Consider the following 19,543-nt stretch of genomic DNA (forward strand, 5'->3'; position numbering starts at 1 on the left):
CCTGGTGGAAAGATTGAATGGTCTGCTAAAGGACCAGTTGCGCAAACTAACAGATGACAAGTATAAAAATTGGCGAGACTTTTTACCCCAAGCACTATTGATCTTGAATAATCGTCCTTTTTTAAATGCTGAATCTCCACTTATGCGTTTGTTCCCCCCACAGGTTGAAACAATGCCTAATGTAATAAATGAAACTGTGATGTATTGGGAAATTACTTCCGGAGCTCTAGCTCCATGCAGAGCGACCCCAGGGTCGGCAGGCTTGGACTTGCATGCTATGGATGACACCGTTTTAAAAAGCAAAAATCGGGTCATCATTGCTACCGGTGTTGGTATTCATATACCACCGGGGAATTTTGGATTGATCGCCCCTAGATCGGGGCTGGCTGTAAAAGGCATCCAGGTACTTGGAGGTGTAATTGATAGTGACTATCAGGGAGAGATTAAAATACTTCTGCTAAATAGCAGTGAGGATGACTTACTGATACACCGCACCGACCGAGTGGCTCAATTACTCATTATGCATGTTTTCAGTGGCGAAATAATGAAAGGCACTGCCCCAACTTTGCTAACTGTACGAGGCCAGAAAGGCTTTGGCTCTACGGATAACCCTGGAGCCAAGATTTGGGTGCAATTGCCTAAGAATCCCCCTGAACAAGCAGAGGTTATTGCCACCGGTCAGGATAACACCATTTTGGTTATGAGGCCAGGGAAAGATAGCTGGGAAGCTGTCCCAGCTGATAAATGTTATTTACGAGAATGATTAATGCCTGTGTTTGGTTCTTTTTCAGATCATTCTTTGGATTGTTGCTGCAGGATGTGTCGGTACTGGACACCGTTCGGTCTACTCCGGAGAGAAAGGAGGGATCCCTTTAACCCGGGATGAATTGGGAGCCAGAGTGTTGCGCTCCTTCAATGCGTGGGACTCGTCATCGAACTTTTGGACACTGCTGGCGAAAAGAGTAACTGATGCCCCTCACTTCTGTTTGACACCGATGAGATCGGTACATGATATTCTAGCGACATGCCTAGTTGCTGTCCCCGCCTCGCTGGAAACCTTAACAAGCATTTTTAACGTTTCAAAAGCTCGTCCGAATATTATTCTGGGTGATTTTGCTACCCATGCATATTGTCCTTTATGTACTGAACTGCCGAATGAACAACTTCCCATCCAATCCTAAATAACTACGTATAACATTACACAGGGTGACCTGTGCTTTTTCCTCACATGTAATCCAAATGCAATCTCTGAATGTCTACGTCTCAAGTTAAGAGGCGCCACTGTTCTCACACCCCATGAACGAACTTTGTGCTTCCAGAGGACACCGACCACATGTGCTTCAATACAAAATAATATGACTTGTAATAGTTTGGTAGTTACTCCTAGTCACTATCGCGCAATGTTGCTACCGGCCGGATGGCTTTTCTCATGTGGTAATACTTCCTGGCCCTATGTACCTGCAAACATTTCCGGAGGCCCGTGTGCCATTACTAGGTTGAGTTTACTCATGTTTTCCTCACATCCGAATGCCAACTCTCGTGTGCTCCGAGATGCAATTACGTTACAAGAGGATTGTGACTCATCTTTACATTTATATTCCAAGTCTGAATACCTTAGTCTAGCTGTTTCTATTATTGGTGTCCCTGCTTTGGCGGTTTATAATGCTAAATCAATTGGGAAAATGGCTTGCTGGATGGTTAAGTCTATTAATCATACTTCCACAGTCCTATCTGACTTACTATTAGACGCCCAGGGTGAACGTAGGGCTATCTTGCAAAACAGAGCAGCCATTGATTATCTTTTGCTTAAACATGGACATGGGTGCTCAGACTTTGAGGGCCTCTGTTGTTTTAACTTATCTGATCATACACAATCCATTCGTGCACATATAGATAAATTACATGACCTAACTGATGAAGTTAAGAAACATATTGATCAGGGCTGGTTTGACTGGCTCTTTAACTGGTTGCCAGACGTGAAAATGCTACGTCAAGCATTAGGTGGCATTTTGATTGCTATTGCTGTTTTGATTTCTATCTGTTGTCTTATTCAGTGTATCCCTTCACTGCTTCAATTCTGCACATCTGGCACTAGACACAGATCGGTTAGTTTTGTTTCCTATTATTCTTCTACAGATGTTAGCTCCGTTTAGTAGATGTAATAGACTAAAGTCAAGGGTGGAATGTACTGCTTGATTTTCCCGGCTTTCCGGTGCTGCAGGGCAGTCCATATGACTTCAGTCTATTTCCATCTAAGTCTCAAGTCTGGAGTAGTGAGTAGAGCCTGTCTGTTAGACACTTTGACACAATCCCGTGCTTCTACCCATAGCTTAGGGCCTATATACATAGCCTAGGGGATAGATTCGTTAGCCTTGAGGATAATTTGCCCTATAGTGAGGGTATTTCATAGAGCTGTGTTGAATTCAGGCCTGGTAGGCCTCAAACGGGAGAGACTCCATCTTTCTTTCTGCTCCGGCAGCCCGGGACCTTCCCAGAGGGAGGGGGATGTTTTAGTTATGAAGTGTTATTCGCTCGGAGAGAACTGGTTCAGGCCGGCCCTTATCGAAGGATTGTATTTTTCTTCATGCCGAAGACACTACAACAGGCCGGCCGGCTGGGAAAGTGTCCTTGGTACGGGGAGGTACAGGAATTTGGTGGGCGGCAGGTTTCGAGCTGGAAATTTCCATGAGGGAATGCACTTCTATATTAGTGAAAGTCTGAGTGAGATAAGGCACTTGCTTCTAGACCGTAGGCGGCATCTGGCCGTTAGCAGAAGAGCTATTGCTTATTCCAGGGAAGACTGATGGCGAACTCGAATCCAAAGAGAAGAGAGTAGCCAAGGAGGACAAGGTTCTAGTGACTCGGAGAGGGAGAAGGAAGCAGACCCACAACTGCCGAGGGGTGACTTCCAGGCTAAACCGAGGCATAGACGAGAAGGGAACCCAGATGACCATCGAGCACAGCCTACACATATATAAGGTGCAGTCGATCCCTTTTTCTCCTTTGAAGTATATAACTTAATCTTTCACTTTCCTTGCAGGTTCTATATGTATGATATGTTCTATAACTGTGCATGTGCCATTTGAATAAAGTATTTAGCTTGTTGTACGTTAGCATGTGTTGTGTACTTTTGTATAGGAGAACAGTCTATTCTTTAGTCAGAGTTACTTTGAAGTGAACAGAGATTAATCCTGGTCAGGTAAGGGGTAACTGGGTGAGGGGAAAGACAAGCCCCTCGAACTAAGAGAACAGGTTGTGCTCAACTGATAGTCTTTGTGTGATCGGATATATGGTAATCCTAACTCCCCTGTCGTGTACTACAATTATAATAGGATAAGCTCGTGCTAAGGCTGCCGAATGGGTAGGAGATTCTGGGTCTAACAAAGGCCGCGAGACTTTGAGTGTCGCTGCCGACTGGGTAGGAGATTCTGGGTCTAACAAGGGCCGCGAGACTCTGCGTGTCGCTGCCGACTGGGTAGGAGATTCTGGGTCTAACAAGGGCCGCGAGACTTTGCGTGTCGCTGCCGAATGGGTAGGAGATTCTGGGTCTAACAAGGGCCGCGAGACTCTGCGTGTCGCTGCCGACTGGGTAGGAGATTCTGGGTCTAACAAGGGCCGCGAGACTTTGCGTGTCGCTGCCGAATGGGTAGGAGATTCTGGGTCTAACAAAGGCCGCGAGACTTTGAGTGTCGCTGCCGAATGGGTAGGAGATTCTGGGTCTAACAAAGGCCGCGAGACTTTGCGTGTCGCTGCCGAATGGGTAGGAGATTCTGGGTCTAACAAAGGCCGCGAGACTTTGCGTGTCGCTGCCGAATGGGTAGGAGATTCTGGGTCTAACAAAGGCCGCGAGACTTTGGGTGTCGCTGCCGAATGGGTAGGAGATTTTGGGTCTGAGATTGCGAGGCTGTGAGGCCTCCATATATATATATATATATATAATAGGAATTCCCTGTCCTTAGGTGGTACGCATATATGTGGTTATTTAGGTGTAAAAAGGCCCTAGGGAGGGGGTAACGTTCTGCATTTGGGTTAGAAGGGCTCTGTAGAGCAGGTTCCACCCGATCCAAAAACCCAAGCAGAACAACCGCCTGCTCTGGTTCTGCGGATGCGTGGAGTCTCAACCAGGGTGAGGTCGGTGGAGCGAAGGTTCCTCTTGGGTACGTGGAAGGAGACTCTTTCATTGAGATATTTGGGTCCAATGTTGTGGAGGCATTTATAGGTGTGGGTGAGCAGCTTGAAGGTTACCCTCTTCTCGATGGGGACCCAGTGGAGGTCTCGTAGGTGTGGAGTCATGTGCTCATGTCGTCGGGTTCTGAGGATGAGTCTGGCCGCGGTGTTCTGGATGGTTGTGAGTTTGTGTAGCAGGGTTTTGTTGATTCCTTGCTCATTGTTGTGCATTTTGTTTTACTCTGTGGCTCAGGCCACTTGGTCCATTTCTGTGCTGGTTTTCGGCCCTGCTCGTTCCGGCTGTTTTATCCTGCTCCCGCTTTCTCACTGGTTCCCACCCTCGCCCACCTCCCAGGACAACTTAGGGTGGCTGCTACATAGTCGCACGCAACAGACAAACTGCTGGGCACCAAAGGTGCACCAAAGTCAAGACTGTCTGTGCCTGGACCACGCCCAGTGCCAGGACCTCTGGCCCTCCAACTATCCACCGCTACATCATCGAGGAGCTCCTGGCCCTGGACCCCAGACACCTGAACAACAGCTGCTGCACATCCTCCCTGCCAATGATCAAAGGCCCCTTTACATGCCGCCACTGCCTTTTTTCTTACATCATGGGATCGCCAGGCCGCACTGAATGCTGCACCGCTCCCACCCAGAAGAGCATCCTGCTCAACGCCCGCTCCTTCTGCAAACACGTCATATGGGACACCATCACCTCCCTCTCCCCAGACGTTGCCTTCATCCCCAAAACGTGGCTCAACCCCTCCTTGAACCCCAACTTTATCACTATTACTCCAGATGGCTACAAGATGATACACCAAGACAACAACAACAAACAAGGTGGGGGCATCGCCATAATCTTCAAGGAAACCATCCATTGCACTGCCACCAATGACTACCAAACACCTCTCATGGAACACCTTAAATTCCAACTACAGACCAACGCCAAGACCATAATAGGAGACATCCTTGTGTATAGAACTCCGTGACCTCGACCAGCGTTCTGCAATACCATCTTCAATCTCATCGCCACCTAGCCATCAAGTCCCTCCACTACGTCCTACTCAGCAATCTCAATTTTCACGTCGATGTCTCCAACAACGCCAACTCCATTACCCTCCTGGAGAATTTGAATATCAGCCTCACCCAATTGGTCACTGAACCCACAAAGAAAGTAAAAAACACACTCATCTCCATTTTTACCTCCAGCGACAGAAATCAGCCACGTCAAAGAACTCACCTGTATCAACAACACCATTATTCACTTCACAGTCACCGACGCCCAGCATGACATAGCCAAGCACCACAGCTGGGGCAAGGCAACTGGGACCCGGTAGACACAAGCCCTAACCACCACCCAATCCGAGGCTTCAGCAGAACTTGACCTGGCCGTCCAGAACTTCTCTGCCTGGATCACCAAATGAGCTGACAATGTCACTCCACTGAAACCAGCAAATCCAACAAAACCTCAAAACAAGCCAGCTGGCACACTACAGAGCTCAGAACCACCAAGAGCAACTTTACTTACTTCAGAAGTAATGACGCATCACAAAGAGCCCCTCCGACAGAGCCACCCACAAAGCAGCCCTCAGCAACTAACACTTGCGCATCAAGGAAGCCAAGAAAACAGCCATCACTGCCCGCATCAACACCGTGGCCAACCACATGAAGGAACTCTTCAAATTAGTCAAGGAAATCTCCAACCCGACAGTGAGAGAGCACACCAACCACCTCTCCCAAGAACTCTGCAACACCCTCTAGGACTACTTCCACAGCAAGATCGCCGCCATCTACAACAATTTTGACCCCAACCCACCACTCCCAGCCTCAACAACCTCAACCAGCCAGCTAATACCAGCCGAACAGTCACAAACTGGTCTCCGCTCGCTCACCAATGTGACCACTACAGCCATCAAATCATCCATCCACTCTGGGGCACTCACCGAGCCCTGCCCCCAATGTCTCTTCAACCTCAGAACCAACCCAATCAGTACGGAACTCACCAGTTTCCTCAACGTCTCCATCTTCACAGCAACATTCCCTGGCAGTTGGAAACACGCAGAGGCCAGACCCCTCCTAAAGAAAACCTCGGCCGACCCCAGCGATCTAAAAAATTACAGACCGATCTCCTTGCTCCCCTTCCCAGCCAAAGTACTCAAGAAAGCCATCAATCAAGAGCTCCCCAAATAGCTGGAACAAAACCATCTACTCGATGCTTCACAATCAGGATTCCATGCCACCCTTAGCACTGAGACCACGCTGATTGCTGCCTCAGACGACATCAGAACTGTCCTCGACCATGGAGAAACTTTGACCCTAATCCTCCTCGACCATTCTGCTGCATGTGACGCCATCTCCCACCACACCCTCATCGACAGACTCTACAATTTTTTCATACAGCAAAACGCCCTCAAGTGGATTGCCTTTTTCCTTACAGGATGCACAGAGTATCCGACTGCTTCCCTTTTCCTCCGCACTATCATATGCAGCGTACCCCAAGTATCCTCACTCAGTCCCACCATGTTTAACATCTACATGCTCCTCCTTGAAGTCATCATCAGATCACGTGAATCCAACATAATCACCTACGCAGATGACACTTAACTGATCCTCTCGCTCACTGAGTACTCCTCCAATGCCAAAAATAACTTCTGCAGCACCATGAACAATGTAACAAAATGGATGATTGGCAACTACCTCAAACTCAACTCAGGTAAAAGAGAAGTGTTGATCTTCGGTAAGAACTACTATGCATGGGACCACAGCAGGTGGCCAGCGGAACTCAGACCAACACCCACACCAACAGACCATGCTAGTAACCTTGGTATCATCCTTGACAGCCAACTAACCATGAAACAAGTCTAAGCAGTCCCCTCCTTCTTTCACATCCTTTGCATGTTTTGTAGAATCAATGGATCCTGTTTGAAACCAGAAACACCATCACGCAGGCCCTCATCATCAGTTGCCTTGACTACGACAATGCTCTCAATATTGGAATTTCCACCCAGCTCCGCAGAAGACTCCAGACCATACAAAACATGGCATCCAGACTCATCCTGGACCTCCCCCAATGGACCCACATCACCCCACCTCGGAAATCTCCACTGGCTCCCTATCCAGAAGAGATGCCAGTTCAAGATCCTCACACACAAGATAAGGCACCCTCAGCGCCCAGATACCCTTCGGGGTGACAGCGCTGCACTATACAAATGCTGTTTGATTGATTGAATGATTGATGTTCTAGCCAATACCAACTTATTTTTAACACAGCATCAGCCTTTGCCACTGGTTTGCTTTCCATAGTCCTGTGCTTAACAGATGCTAATGTTACGTCATGGTCATTTTTATTTATTGAGCACATGGTCACCTTCAGGTTTATTGCTGCTTTGGGGTGAATTACTGATGACCCAAAAAATGTATTTAAAAGTCTCTATATGCTTGCTTGAAGCCACATTTTTAGGTTTTTTAGTAAGAAAACATCATTAATATGTGAACATAAAGAGAAAAGTAGAGTGTTGCAGACAGAGAGGCCATAAAAATACTGCAGTCACCCATTCCCACTTTCTTGAATCTAGGGATGGACAGCAGTGACCCAGATAAAGAACGGATATGCCGCTGTGGACAGTACTTAATCTTTTCTTAAGAACTGAGATCCCTCACCTGCTGAGGTTTGAAGGGACAAAAGAACTTTAATTTGATCCTATACTCTACATGTAATCAATGAAGTTCTGAGCATGGGAGGGATGTGAATACCTTGATGCCTTAGAGGTCAATCTAGCGCCCTGATTCTGGACTGCTTGTAACCTACAGAACTTCTTTTTTGGAAGCTCTTGTACAAGAAATGTCCATAGTTTAGTTTAGAAATGAATAGTGCTAAAATAACTATTAACGCTTCGCATAAGAGAAACAAATCAATTCTAATCTTAGCATTAGCAAGCAGACTGGAATTACAGCACCAATGTGTGGTTTTAGGTCAGGTCGCCATCACCAATGGCTCCAAGGCTTATTGCTTGGTGCTTGGGCGTGGAGGCCAGACCCAACTCAGAAGGCCAGTATTCTTGGCTCATAAGCTGTCCTTATTGTGTAAGATTACCTTATCTGAATTAAGTTTCAGCTGGTCACTAGCCATCCATTTCCAAATACACCGCATAGTATTTTGAACATTTTCCTAGGCGGCAGTAGACTCTCCAGTTGAAAAAGGATCAGGAAACTGTCCACAAAATTATATAAAATGCATTTCATGGTGGTCAGTTTATCAACATAAGAAGCATGACACTCTGAGTCAGCCCAGGATGGATCTCAACCTATGATTGCCTTTTGAGTAGTCAATGATAATTCTCGACCCAGGTTTATTTGCCCTGTAAGATGTTATGTTCATTTACCTCCCGTCAAATGAAGGGCTCGAAATCAAGCATTTTCAAAGGGAGGGAGTTGTGAGGCTGAGATGAAGGGGTTGGGCCAGTGGTGTAAGGAGTTACTAAATGTTTGCTAAACTTTGTTATGTGAGATCACATACAGGCCAGGTGAGGGTCACCAGGACCATTGAGGTAGCCCATGCACCCGCCTTCTATAATATTTAGCACCCTAATTTATTTTCAGCTCTCTCTGGCATTTGTACTACATGAGGCTTTTTATTTTCTCGAGTTTGTTTCAGAGATAGTCAGACATTACTTTAGCCGACTCCTTCCTTCATACAATTATTATCTTCCATCCACACCTCAAGCCAAACACTGTCAGTTCACAGAATCAAAGCTGAAATCTAGAAGAGTTTGAAAAGCAGTATGTTCAACCTTGAAGTTCCTTCATCAAGCTTATCACTGTGCCAGGCCATCATCGCTTGCTCACTGGAGTTCATGCACCATCTTCAAAATATGAATATTGTACAAAAAGTCCTCTCCAGGTGCGCATGGTCAGGGTTCACACAGTATAAGCCAATTAATAAATACTGTGCGCTTTCAGGCATCAAATGGAGGATGAGATGAACTCCAGGTCCGGGGGACTCTAGCAATGTGTGGTAGAGTATTGTTTCCTAAAAATGTTTCCTCCGATTCAAGACCCTCATCTGTATCTTTACATGTGTTACCCCCTTCGCTGCTAAGGCCTTTTCCCTCCTCGTGCTAAGCCTTTTTTTGACTATTTGCGTTAGTGCACGCTAGGCCCCTGTAACTTTTTGACCACATAAGGTATCCACGCCAAATTTGCGTCCTTTTCTTCCAACATCATGGGGATTCTAAAGTTACCCAGGGTTTGTGGATTCCCCTGGAGGGGACCCAGAAATTAGCCAAAATACAGCTAAATGTTGTTTTTTGGGGGAAAAATGGGAAAAACATGTTGCAAATGAAAGCGTTTGGGTTTTTCCCTGCAAATGTCATCAAAAAAGGGTTTGTGGGGCTGAAATCACAATTTTCCCAGATTTTAGGGAATGACAGACTTTTGTCAGAAAACCAACATTTTGTACACAGTTTTGGCATTTTTCTGGGACATAGCCTATTTTTGCTATTTTTTGTGCTTTCAACCTCCTTCCAGTTAATAGTAGAAATGGGTGTGAAAGTAATAATGGATCCCAGAAAGCTATACATTTTAGAAAAGTAGACAAAATTCGGAATTCAGCAAGGGGTAATTTGTATAGATCCATCAAAGTTTCTTTATAGAAACTAACAGTTAAATTTAGGAAAAATTGAAAATTAGTTGAAAAAAACTAACGTGCCAATGTTTTCATCTGTAACTTCTTCTAATTATGACAGATCTTTGAAAGCAATATACGTTACATCCGCTGGACCTTCCTGGTTGTGGGGATATATAGGACTTGTAGGTTCACCAAGAACCCGACGAACCCAGAGTCAAAAACTGAGCAGCAATTTGCAATCGTTTTTTATTATGTTCCGGGTATATAGCAATTATTGTGGGAAAATGTATACACAGAAAAATCGGTATGAAAGACACCTATGTATTTCTGAAATGGGAACAAATTGTAGAGTTTATTTGCACATTTTCGAAATTGGGAATACTCATACTAGCATGAGAATTATCAGTCATTTTTCAAAATGACTTTTTGTTTACACAATGTCTTTCATTTGGAAGGCAGAAATGCATAAAAAATCAATAGGTAATAACAGTTGCTTTACAAATCTGAATTACCCTAAGTCTCCCGATAAAAATGGTACCTCACTTGTGTGGGCAGGAATAGTGCCCACGACAGGAAACGGCTCAAAACCCAACGTGAACACACCACATTTTCACAATGAAAATGTACCCTTTTTTTGTGAAGTGTCTAGCTGTAGTTTTTGAACACTAGCTCTGTCGGCACCTAGGGAAACCTAGAAAACCAATACATTTTTGAAAACTAGATGCCCAGGGGAATCCAGGATGGGGTGACTTGACTGCCTCCCACCAGTTTCTGTTACCCAGAATCCCTTGCAAACCTACAAAATTGTCCAAAAAACACATTTCCTCCTCATTTCTGTGGTGGAAAGTTCTGGAATCTGCGTGGATCCACAAATTTCCACCCACTCCGTGTTCCCCAAAGTCTTCCAAGAACAATTTTACCTCACTTGTGTGGGTCGGCATAGTGCCCGTGACAGGAAACAGCGCAAAGCGCAACGTGGCCACACCTCAATTACGCAGTGAAAAATGACCCTTTTTTGGCAAAGTGCTTAGCTGTAGTTTTTGAACCCTAGCACTACTGGCACCAAGGGAAACCTAGAAAACCTATACATTTTTGAAAACTATACACCCAGGGAAATAAAGGATGGAGTGACTTGACTGCCTCCCACCAGATTCTGTTACCCAGAATCCCTTGCAAACCTAAAAAATTGTCAACAAAAAACACATTTTCCCCACGTTTCTGTGGTGGAAAGATCTGGAATCTGTGTGGATCTACAAATTTCCACCCACCCCACGTTCCCCAAAGTCTTATGAGAAAAATGGTACCTCACCTGTGTGGGTCGTACTAGTGCCCGCGACAGGAAACGGCGCAAAACGCAACGAGGTCACACCTCAATTTGGCAGTGAAAAATGACCCTTTTATGGCAAAGTGCCTAGCTGTAGTTTTTTAACCCTAGCTCTGCCGGCACCTAGGGAAACCTAGCAATCCTATACATTTTTTAAAACTAGACACCCAGGGCAATCCAGAATGGGGTGACTTGACTGCCTCCCACCAGTGTCTGTTACCCAGAATCCATTACAAACCTAAAAAATGTCCAAAAAAACACATTTTCCCCACATTTCTGTGGTGGAAAGATCTGGAATCTGTGTAGATCTACAAATTTCCACCCACCCCACGTTCCCCAAAGTCTTATGAGAAAAATGGTACCTCACTTGTGTGGGTCGTCCTAGTGCCCGCGACAGGAAACGGCGCAAAATGCAACGTGGTCACACCTCAATTTTACAGTGAAAAATGACCCTATTTTGACAAAGTGCCTAGCTGTAGTTTTTGAACTCTAGCTCTGCCGGCACCTAGGGAAACCTAGCAAACCTATACATTTTTGAAAACTAGACACCGAGGGGAATCCAGGATGGGGTGACTTGACTGCCTCCCATCAGTTTCTGTTACCCAGAATCACTTGCAAACCTAAAAAATGTCCCAAAAACCATATTTTCCCCACATTTCTGTGGTGGAAAGTTCTGGAATCTGCGTGGATCCACAAATTTACACCCACCCTGCGTTATCCAAAGTCTTACGAGAAAAATAATACCTCACTTTTGTGGGTTGGCCTACTGCCCGCGACAGGAAACGGCACAAAACGCAACGTGGTCACACCTCAATTTCGCAGTGAAAAATGACCCTGTTTTTGGCAAAGTGCCTAGCTGTTATTTTTGAACCATAGGTCTGCCGGAACGTTGGAAAACCTAGCAAACCTATACATTTTTGAAAACTAGACACCCAGGGAAATCCAGGATGGGGTGACTTAGCTGCCTTCCACCAGGTTCTGTTACCCAGAATCCCCTGCAAACCTCAATGTTAGCCGAAAAAATCACTTTTTTCACACATTTTTGTGTGGGAAAGTTGTGGCATCACCAGGCTCACACAAATTTCCCACCACCGAGCGTTCCCCCTGGTCTCCCGATAAAATTGGTGCTTCACTTGTGCGGGAGGCCCAAGTATCCGCAACAGGCAAGGGCCCAAAACGTAGTGAGGCGCCATCAAAATTGCTTATCTCAAAACCACCTGGTTTTGCAAGGGGGGTCACCTGGGTTTTTGACCCCGTTCTAGGCGGCCATCTAGGGAAACCTACCAAACCCACACATTTCTGAAAACTAGACACCTGGGGGCTTACAGGGAGGTATGCTTGCATGGATCCCCAACGTTTCCTTACCCAGAATCCCCTGCAAACCTCATTTTTACCTGAAAAATATCACTTTTTTCACATATTTTTGTGTGGGAAAGTTGTGGCATCACCGGGCTCACCAAATTTTCCACCACCCAGTGTTCCCTCAGATCTCCCAATAAAAAATGGTGCCTCACTTGTGTGGGAGGCCCAAGTACCCGTGACAGGCAAGGTCCCAAAACGTAGTGAGGCAACATCAAAATTGCCTATCTCAAAACCACCTGGTTTTGCAAGCGGAGTCACCTTGGTTTTTGGCCCTGTGCTTGGCCGCCATCTAGGGAAACCTACCAAACTCACACATTTCTGAAAACTAGATACTCGGAGGCTTCCAGGGAGGTATGGCTTGCGTGGATCCCCCAATGTTTCCTTACCCAGAATCCCCTGCAAACCTCAATTTTAGCTAAATAAAATCACTATTTTCACACATTTTTGTGTGGGAAAATTGTGGCATCACCGGGCTCACACAAATATCCCACCACCCAGCGTTCCCCCAGGTCTCCCGATAAAAATGGTGCCTCACTTGTGTGGGAGGCCCAAGTACCCGCAACAGGCAAGGGCCCAAAACGTAGTGCGGCGACATCAAAGTTGCCTTTGTCAACCACCTGGTTTTGCATGGGGGTCACATGGGTTTTTGGCCCCGTGCTCAGGGGCCATCTAGGGAAACCTACCAAACCCACACATTTCTGAAAAATAGACATCTGGGGGCTTCCAGGGAGGTATGGCTTGCGTGGATCCCCCAAAATTTCCTTACCCAGAATCCCCTGCAACCCTCAATTTTAGCTGCAAAAATCAGTTTTTTCACACATTTTTGTGTGGGAAAGTTGTGGCATCACCGGGCTCACACAAATTTCCCACCACCCAGCGTTCCCCCAGGTCTCCCGGTAAAAATGGTGCCTCACTTGTGTGGGAGGCCCAAGTATCCACGACAGGCAAGGGCCCAAAACGTAGTGAGGCGACATCAAAATTGCTTCTCTCAAAACCACCTGTTTTTGCAAGGGGGGTCAGTTGGGTTTTTGGCCCCGTGCTCGGCGGCCATCTAGGGAAAACTACCAAACCCACACATTTCGGAAAACTAGACACCTGGGGGCTTTCAGGGAGGTATGGCTTGTGTGGATCCCCCAACCAAGGGAAAAACACACATTTAGAAAATAAAATGGCACATAGCGATCACTGCTTAATCTGCAGATTATTATAAAACATTTATTTATCGTACAAATGGATCAAAAGGTATCAAAAATGTGGTGACATGTGTTCGCATGCACGGGTAGACCCCACGCAAAGGTTGTCTGGTCATCTTTCAGTGGCATATTTCTGTATTTGGTTGCTATACTGATGCTTTTGAGGTGGAATATTTGCCCAGGCTGTATTAGCATGTTTTCAATTCCCAAAACAATGAAGTAATACTATCAAAAAAATGTGCAGCATTATGCTGCATAATTTGCCTTTTCAGCTGCCTAATTTAGTTAACCCTGTCGCATAATTTGGTGCTCACCTGCCACATAATTCCAATGGCCTTGGTGTTTTCACAAGGAGCAAGTCTGCGCACAAAGTTGCGGAAGCTACAATGTGAATGTGTGCATGTGAATGTATGTAATGAAAGCTCCATGTATGGGTGATATATGTGTCCTGCTTGCCATGTCCATCCTCTGCCGGAACATGGTAGATGTTCAGTTTGCTGTATGACAAGTGAATTACAGTCCCATCACTGCACATAACAGTGGACGGGATATTTGCCACATTCTAACTGGCTACCCCATGTATGAGTTTAGGACGTGCTCTTTCGGGAGCTTAGACAGTATTCCCCAACATGTTTGCCTTAGTTTCAATGGTAGATACACTTACTGAGTGAGAGGATTGTAAGCCTGGCGTGGAAGTCTTGGAAACCCCCAACTCGCACCCACAAACTGGAAGGAGTTGGATTTAGCATAGAGAGTGTGCAACAACTGTCAACAATGTGTTTATAGAGGATTGTTTGTGGTGTGTTTGTATGCAAGATTCCGTATTGTAGTGTATGAATGTGATAGTTCCTTGAATTGTGGCAGTATCTTGATGTGAGTGCACTGATCTGTACGGTTCGGCCTGTGACTGGCAGTGTGAAAGTCTTGTGTGAGGTGCATGAATAGCATTCGAATGAATGGTGCCTTGACATGGCTTTATCGCTCGCATTCACTAGACTTGGGTTCAATATTCTGATACTGGGATTAGTATCTGTTCTTTGAAGATAGCACTTCTGGAAACCAACCAGTGGTGGGTTAAGTTAAAACAAATCTGAGAATCCTTCCTGCCAAGATAATGGTCTGCCTACCTGATTTATATGCGGAAATACAATTTCTGTGACCATAGCGAAGAGTAGTCTTTCTCTGGCATGGCTATGTCCTGACTAAGTAAGAGCTGTCTGAGGCTGACTTCTATGTCCATAGACCTAATTTAGATGGGTAGAAACACAGGTGAGTTTTCACTGCCCGTCACCACCTGGAAAACCCTGGCAGTAAGGGGCAGTGCAAACTGTTTAATTCCCGCCTCGCGAATGGGAAATTACTCCCATGGCGAGCTGAGCATTTCTTTTTATTTAAAAACACATCCTGCTTTTGGATTTTGTTTTTGAAAATAAAACAATTTTTTTTTATTGACAGTGCCATCATGTCAATGAAGCAGTGTGTGAAACATAAAAAATCAGTGACAGTAACCTCCGTGATTGCGGCTCATGACAGTGTTTTGAATTGACTGCCAGTTTAGCAGTTATTTCTAAATTTGGCAGGAGGAGTAGTCTCAGCATGGTGGACGTTAAGTCCTATGCCAAGTTGACAAAACCTTCTCTGTTTGTCAAATGCAAATTTAGCCCATAGTAAGAACTAGTCTTTGTTTGTAAACTAAACACTCAGGGGTGTACAGAATGGTGTAAATTCGATTGATTCTGTTCACTTTCCAACAATCCACTGCAAAACTTGAAGGAGCGTATTTGGCTAGAATTACTATATTATTTACATGTTATGTTGGAAATTTCTGTAATCTGTTGAGTTCCACAAATGGACAACCAACCAGCATTCCCACGTTTCTCCACATACAAACTGAACCCAGTTTTTGTGGGTGGCTCTAGCGTTCATGATCAAAAAATGCTAAAAACACACTAAAACCACCCTATTTTTGCTATCTGGGCAACTGTGGATTATGCACCTATTCTGTGCCGCCACCCAGGAAAACTTACCAAATCCACACAATTCTGAAAAGTAGATGACTGGAGGATTCCAGGAGTGCATGGGCTGCATAGCTCTCATTAGGGAATTTTACCCAAAAACCGTCCAAAACTTGGTTTGGCTAAAACGCACATTTTTCTCACTTTTCTGTGACAGAAATTCCAGAATGAGTGGGAAGCCACACATTTCCTACCACCCAGCACTCCCCAAGCATCCAAATGCAATTGCTACTTTACTTTTGTAGGTCGACCTAGTGCACGCAACAAGAAAGGGTTTCAAACGCAACATAGACCAATCAAAAGTTTGCACTGAAAACAGACCTTCTTTGCAATGTGTTTAGCAGTGGATTTTGGGACCTACCTCCGGAAGCACTTAGGGAAACCCCAAGTAAACCTGCACATTTTAGTAGACAACAAGGGCAGTCCAGGGGTGTGTGAATTGTTTGGCTCTCACTAGGCGATTTTATCCAGAAGCCCTTGCAAACATCAAACTTTGGTAACAAACACACATTTTCCTAAAATTTCTTTGATGGAAAGTTCTAAAATCTGTGGAGAGCCATAAAGTTCCTACCACACTGGATTCTCACATATTACCCAATAAGAATAGTACCTCACTTGTGTGGGTAGGCCAAGAGACCGCAATTCAAAAGCCCCTAAAGTGCTACATTGAGAGATAAGAAATAGGGTTAGCTGTTATATTTGTGGCCGTGCTGTGGCGCTACCCATGCAAACCTACATACCACAGACATTTTTGAAAACTAGAGAATTCCATGACCTTGCATGGATCCAACAAGGTTATCCTATCCCTAATGCCCTGCAAATCCCAAACTATGTCTGAATCATACATTTTTCTAATATTTCTGTGGTAGAATCCACAGGAATCCACAAAATTCCTACCACCCAGCGCTGCCCCACTTTTGTCAGTAATTGTTATTATTGAGGTAGTTATTTCAATATGAATAATGATACATTCATGTATAAAAATCAAGTCGCATCTTTATTGACAAATTTGCCCATCATGAACGCCAGGTCAACCCCGACTCAGAGGCCTGATTAACAGGTCACAGGTGGGGTGGCAAGTAGCCAGCAGACAAATGCGCAAACAGGAAACCCCAGATCCATCCCACAGATAAGTGCATCAACACCACACTTGTCCAGGGATATTGGCCCCAATAAAGCACATACAGCCGAAGGGGTACGCGTTCCCAAAACACCATAAAGTCAGATGCCCCATGAAGTTAGGAACACATAGCCAATCAGGACACAGCACACACAGTACACACAGCACCCCATCTTGGACATCTGGACATGTTACCCGCTAGCCGCATTATGTCCACGCAAGGTTGAGGCCCACTTGATTCCTCATCGAATTCATTATGCCTCTAAAGACAGAGGTTCACTTTCCTTAACAAAAAAAGATTACAGGAAGTATTTTATGGCATTTAATGAATTGTATTAAAACCATGTCGGATCAATTGTAAATTGAGATTGTTCTCAGATCCTATGAAACTGTTCTCCTGGCCACATTGTTTAATTAAATGAACTGTTCCTGCTTTGCCAAACACCTCTTGTCTCTTATTTTTCAAGATATTCCATGTTCAAGCACCATAATAATGCTGCCTAGATCCTGTGACAGGAACGGATCAAACCAAGATCAATGGGAGTGCTTACCAGGGGATTCCCATAGATCTCTGTTTGATCTGTTTCTGTCTGATAGAACATTTGTTGCCACTCGGATTTCACTGCATTTGTGTCTTCCAAATGTAAGATATTTTGAAAAATGCCCTTTAAATCATGTGCTAGAATGGGTACCCACAAATGATGTACAAATAACTACTGCTCTTCAATTCCGTATCTTGTGCTCATTTCAGAAATACGTTGGGTTCCTTGATTCCTATTTTTTACTCATCATATTTCACCATATGAATTGGTCTATACTCAGAACACAATGAAAATACATTGTACAGTGCAGCTCCGTTGCTCGCTCTGGAACAGTTTAGCAGATGGAACGGGATATTGCTTTTGTAGATCAGCTATCGTGACAAAATGTTACAGGTAAAAACGTTGTCATAAATAGCAATACTTTTCTTACAAATTTTTAAAAATGTGTTTGTTTCAGCACATAGGGGCATATTAACAATGCGGCGATAGAAAAATGATCACCGCTTTTGCGGCTGTTTTCGGCCGATAAGCGGCGATAATTTTATCGCCTTATCAGCAAAGACACACTATTGCGTGTTTTGCTGATTTTGCTCCTGTTTCCAGCACGCCTAACTTTGCATCGCTAATAAGATGCAATGTAGGCGTGTCTGTGGAAACAACAAGGGTAAATATCGTGCTAAGTATGCCTTAATGAAGGAATTTAACGTCTGGTAAATTCCTGACTAAGGCATACCTAACATGGGAGGTGGATTTATGTGATACGACCACAGGGCCGTATCATCAAGCATATCGCTGTTTTACATGGAACATCGCTGGAAAAGCAGCGATGTTCCATTGAAAAGGGCGCTATCGCTGGAATATACATCGCCATGGTGCTAAGCGTTGTTAATACAACGCTAGCCTGGCGAAATATTCCAGCGATAGAAAAAAATGCAGTATACAAGGTCAGCGATAATTGTCACTGCCTGTTGCAAATATGCCCCTTAGTTGATTCGGTAAAAACATGAGAACTCTATACATGTGACCCCTTTCGGAATTCAGAAGTGTGTCTACTTTTTAGAAATCTATAGCTGTCCGGGATCACCTAGGAGTTACACAATGGTTTCCCCCACAAACTGGAAGTAGATTGAAAAGACAGAAAATAGGGGAAATGGGCTACCTCTTTCAAAAATGCCAAAACTGTGGTAAAAAAACATTTTTTTTATTCAGCTCTGCATATTTCTGGAAGCTGGAAAGATTATGACTATAGCATAGCAAAACATTTTTTATTACATTTTTAGGGGAAGAAAAAAGACACTTTTATCGGAGCACTTTTTTCCTAAAAAACTCAAAATGTTGATATAGTTTGCCTATTTTTTCAGTCCCCTCCAAGGGAATCCACAAACCCTAGATACCTTGAGAATCCCCAGGATATTTGAAAAAGAGGACGCAAATTTGTGTGGATACCATGGGGAATACGTACAAGCCCCTATCGCCACCACAACATCACTTTTGCTGATGTTGTGGTGGCCATAGGGGCTGTGCCTCATGTACAATGCAGCATTAAGCCACTTAACGCTGCCTTGTAAATAAGGCCCCCTTTCATGCTATAGTTAGCTTGAAAGGGGTGGGCAGTGGGTGATGCGGTGGGTGTTCCACCACAACACCCATTCGTTTCGATGATGCCCCCTATGTACATAGGAGGCAGCGCCAAAATTAAGACCAGATAAATCCTGGTCTTAAGTTGCTGAAACAAGGAGAAGTGCAATATTTCTCCTCATTTTTGCTTTTTCCATGTGTGCTGCCTTGTGCAAAGCAAAATGCTATGGTTTGTTTATGTAAAGGAAGGTGTCCCTTCCTGTATATAGACAAACCTTTAAAAAATGCCATTTTGTCACTCTCATGAGTGCTGCATTAAGCAGCAAACATGAAAGTTACAGAATGCACATAAACAATCCTCCCCTGCACGCAAACACCCTTGCACTATGGTGCAAAGGTGCCTGCGTTGGCGCTAAATTGCTAAACTTAGCGCCATTGCAGGGGGAAACACAAGGCTGCACCATATTCTTGTAAATATGGTGCAGCCTTGCCTTTCTGAAGTGGCAGAGAGTGGCGTCAAGCCAGAAAGGCTAACGCCTCTCTCCACCATTTCATTGTACATATGGCCCCTTATGAGCAAACTACCCCAAGCCAAAATATTACTCAACACAGGGGA

At 44.8% G+C, this 19,543-nt stretch overlaps 1 protein-coding gene across 2 annotated transcripts in view; it reads right to left on the reverse strand.

The window, feature by feature from the left end:
• Positions 1-19,543, reverse strand: part of LOC146808738 (cell adhesion molecule CEACAM6-like) — a 262,138-nt gene that overhangs the window by 20,574 nt on the left and 222,021 nt on the right. The gene's annotated exons all lie outside the window — the stretch shown is intronic.

This window comes from Triturus cristatus, chromosome 7, assembly GCF_964204655.1.
Source record: "Triturus cristatus chromosome 7, aTriCri1.1, whole genome shotgun sequence".
Taxonomy (NCBI): Eukaryota; Metazoa; Chordata; class Amphibia; order Caudata; family Salamandridae; genus Triturus; species Triturus cristatus.